Here is a 4513-nt window from a genome sequence, read left to right on the forward strand (position 1 = left end):
AGGGAATGGTGAGTAAAGGTCATGGAGATATGAAAGAGCAGGGCTGATTCTGAAAATGGCTCAAAGCTCTACATGACTGGAGAGAAGGACATTGGGGGAGGAGTGGCAGGAAAGAGATGGGAGAAGCAAGGACAGTGGGCTGACGTCAGGTGCAGACTAGCCTTGTGTGTCACATAAGAAGTGTGGATGTTACAAATGACCATGGCTGGTGACTACCCAGTACAACGGCTTGCTCCTTCCTCATCCCTGAAAACACGGAATTAGTCATTCTACTTTTCCCACTCAGACAAGGCATGGCCTTAGAAGTCTTTTCCGCGTGACATTCTCACGGGATGGTCTCCAGTTAAAAAGAGTTGGCATGTCTGTTTGTCACCTCTGCTAGTAACATAGGAAACCTCTGAAATAATTCATTCTTATTTTAGAAAAACGGCTTTGGGGCAGGGATGAACACAGCAGGTGGAGCAGGAAGTGGTCGCAGGCCGGAGCTGTAGAAGGTTTTTAATCAAATATGATAACTGATACGAAGTAGAAGTAATACACTGGAAAGGAAATTTAGCAGATGGGCTTCACTCCGATTTGGCACTCAGAGGAGGAGAGAAAAGGTTGGAAACCAAGAGCAAATGCAAGGACAGCTCCAGGCTTTCTGCCTTGGACAGCCGGGCAGGTGGGTGGTACCTGGTTTCACATGGTCCCAGACCACCTGTGATTTGGGCTGCCAGTGCCCTGTCAAATATCTCCTAAATACCTTTCCTTTCCTGCCTCAGGGTTTTGGAAATTCCTAGCACAGAAATAGCCCAGAAGTGTAGGAGAATTTATGACTTTGGGGTGGGGAGTAACAGTAACCAAGAAGGAATACCAGTTGGTGGACAAATGCCCCAGCCTTCTGTCCTTCAGCGGGACAAACCCGAAACATGGGCCATGCAGTTTCCGAGGCCCCAGTGGGACTGAGCCGCTCAGCTGCCAGTGGGAGTCATTGGAGCAATCAAATGTCCTTCACTGGCCTCCGCTCCTTTCTTGGCTTTTCTCAACTCCATGTGGAATGACTCCTCCAATAAGTCACCTGCAATTTCAGTCCTTGTTTCATGCTGTTTCATCATAAAGACACGGATGAAAATGCCTTTATCTGGACAGGATGGAGACTTGACCAGGAGGCTGGGGTGGAGGTCATGGACGGGAAAATGAAGCAGTTAATTCGGAAAATGTTCGATGTGAGGTTCCTGGGATGGTTCCAAACCTGAAGGAACAGGGATTGGCATGTAGCAGACTCTCAGTACAGGGACGTCTGGTTGTACTTGGCTTTGTCGCCCGTCACGGGTATTGTGTCGTTTGCAAATGGAAGATTGGTAGCACGCCTGCGCCCTACAAGTCTATCGGCACCATTTTTCCACTAGCATGTGCTCGCTTCATGTCTCCGTGTCACATGTTAGTAATGCCCACAGTATCTCAGACCTTTTATCATTATTATTTTTGTTATGGTGATCTGTAGTCAGTGACTGTTGATGTTGCCTTTGTAATCGTTTTGCAGCCCAGTGACCTGTGTTCATACAAGATGGCAAACTTCATCTGGGTATGTTGGGTGTGTTTTGACTGCTCCGCCAACTTGCTGTTCCCCTGTCTCTCTCCTTCTCCTCAGGCCTCCCTGTTCCCTGAGACACAATTTCATTTTTGAAGATTTACTTTAGCGAAGGGGAGGGACAGAGGGAGAGAATCCTTAGCAGACTCCCTGCTGAGCACAGAGCCCTACTTGCAGCCCAGTCTCACCACCCTGAGGTCATGAACCAAGCCAAAATCAAGAGGGGGACACATAACCGATGGTGCCACCCACATGTCCCCTATGTCCCTTTAAATCCAAAGCTAGAAGTGATTTAGCTCAGTGAGGAAGGCATACTGAAAGCTGAGATAGGCTGAAAGCTAGGCCTCCTACAGCAAACAGTTAGCCAAGCTGTGAATGCAAAGGAAAAGTTCTTGGAGAAAATCAAAAGTGCTATTGCAGGGAACACATCAATGATAAGAAAGAAAAGCCGCCTTATTGCTGATATGGAGAAAGTTTCAGAGGTCTGGATAGAAGACCAAACCAGCCACAACATTCCCTTAAGCCAGAGCCTAATTGAAAGAAAGGCCCTTGCTCTCTTCAATTCTGTGAAGGCTGAGAGAGGTGGGGAGGCTGCAGAAGAAAAGAGTGAAGCTAAGAGAGGTTGGTGTATGGGATTTAAGGAAAGAAGCCATCTCCCTAACAGGTGCAAGGTGAAGTAGCAGGTGTTGATGTAGAAGCTGAAGCCAGTTATCCAGACGATAATTCATGAAGGTGACTACACTAAACAGATCTTCAATGTAGACAAAACAGCCTTCTGTTGGAAGAAGACGCCATCTAGGACTTTCATAGCTAGAGAGGAGAAGTCCGCACCTGACTTCAAACCTGCAAAGGACAGGCTGACTCTCTTGTTAGCAGCTTAATGTAGCTGGTAACTTAAAGTTGACGCCGATGTCCATTTACCATGCTGAAAATTACAGGGCTTTAAGAATTATGTTAAATCTACTCTGTATTCTATTAGTTGAAGCCTGGATGGCAACACATCTGTTTACAATATGGTTTACTGAATCCTTTGAGCTCACTTTTGAGACCTACTGCTAAAAAAAAAAAGGGCGGGGGGTATCTTCCAAAATATTACTGCTCATTGACAATGTACCTAGTTACTGGAGTTCTGATAGAGATGTGCAACGAGATTAGTGTTTTTTTTTTATGCCTGCCAATGACATCCATTCTGTAGCCTATGGGTCGGGGAGCAATTTCATCTTTCAAGTCATACTATTTAAGAATTACATTGCATATGGCTCTAACTGCTCTAGGTAGTGATTCCTCTGATAGAACTAGACAAAAGCCATTGCAAACCTTCTGGAAAGGATTCACCATTCCAGATGTCATTAAAAATGTTCATGATTCAGGGCAAGAGGTCAAAATATCAACATTAACAGGAGTCTGGAAGAAGTTGATTTCCATCCTAATAGATAACTGTGAGGTGTTCAAGACTTCAGCGGAGGAAGGAACTGCAGATACTGTGGGAAGAGCAGAGAACTAGAATTAGAAGCAGACCTGAAGATGGGGCTGAACTGTCACCATCTCATGATAAGTCTCTCACAGATGAGCTTCTTGTGGTTGAGCAAAGAAAGTGGTTTCTTTTCTTTTCTTTTTAAGATTTTATTTATTTATTTGACAGAGAGAGGTATAGCAAGAGAGGGAAAAAAGCACGGGAATGGGAGAGGAAGAAGCAGGCTTCCCACTGATCAGGGAGCCCAATGTGGGGCTCGATCCTAGGACCCTGGGATCGTGACCTGAGCCGAAAGCAGACGCTCAACTACTGAACCACCCAGATGCCCAAGAAAGTGATTTCTTGTGATGAACCTCTTCCTGGTGGAGATGCAATGAAGAATGCTGAAATGACAAGAAAGGATTTAGATTATTACATAATTTTAGCTAATAAAGCAGCATCAGGGTTTGAGAGGGTTGACTCTAATACTGAAAGATGTTCTCCTGTGGGTGCAGTGTTATCAGACAGCATCACATGCCACAGAGGAGCCATGGACGAAAAGAAGAGTCCATCAATGCGGCAAGCCAAGCAGTTGTCTTATTTTCCAAAATTGGCACAGATACCCCACCCTCCAGCAACCACCACCTTGATAAGTCAGCAGCCATCAGCATGGAGACAAGACCCTCTACCAGCAAAAAGATTAGGACTTGCGGAAGCTCAGGGGACGATTAGCAAATTTGGGCAATAAAGTATTTTTTTAATTTTATTTTTTTTCAGTGTTCCAAAATTTATTGTTTAGGTATCACTCCCAATGCTCCATGCGATACATGCCCTCCTTAATACCCACCACCAGGCTCACCCAAACCCCCACTTCTCCCCTCTGAAATCCTCAGTTTGTTTCTCAGAGTCCACAGTGTCTCATGGTTCATCTCTCCCTCTGATTTCCCCCAACTCACTTCTCCTCTTTTTAATTAAGGTATATACAATTTTTAGGTAAGATGCTATTACTACAGTATAGGATACAGATATCTTTTATAAGCACCGGGAAACCACAAAATTCATTTGACCAGCTTTCTTTTGATATTGCTTTATTGTGGTGTTCTGGAACTAAACCCACAAGATCTCCAAGGTATGCCTGTAATGGGAGGAACAGACAACAGTTAAAGTCTTAGAGGAGAGGAAATCTTATGTTTAAGGCTAATTCATCCTGAAAAGAGACCAAAGGCATGAACTAATGCTTCAAGAGATGTTTATGGAGCCTGGTGCTCTGTTTGCTTTTTATACACTAATTGGCAAATTTATTGGGTTGCCAAGATGGCAAGTTTATGGATTAAAAAATATATATAATTTACTAGTAAATGTCATCTGTGTTGCATTTGAGTTGCTCTTTTTTTTTTTTTCTTTGAAGAAAGTTAAGCTTAAGAAGAAAAGTAAAAATTACAGGAAATAATTTGCAAATTGATGGCATTTGTGAAGACTTTTGAAAG

General features: G+C 44.0%; 1 pseudogene; it reads left to right on the forward strand.

Moving 5' to 3' along the window:
* Positions 1–911: 911 nt before the first annotated feature.
* Positions 912–3774, forward strand: LOC116593511 (annotated as a pseudogene).
* The last annotated feature ends 739 nt before the right edge of the window (positions 3775–4513 follow it).

This window comes from Mustela erminea, chromosome 6, assembly GCF_009829155.1.
Source record: "Mustela erminea isolate mMusErm1 chromosome 6, mMusErm1.Pri, whole genome shotgun sequence".
Classification (NCBI taxonomy): domain Eukaryota; kingdom Metazoa; phylum Chordata; class Mammalia; order Carnivora; family Mustelidae; genus Mustela; species Mustela erminea.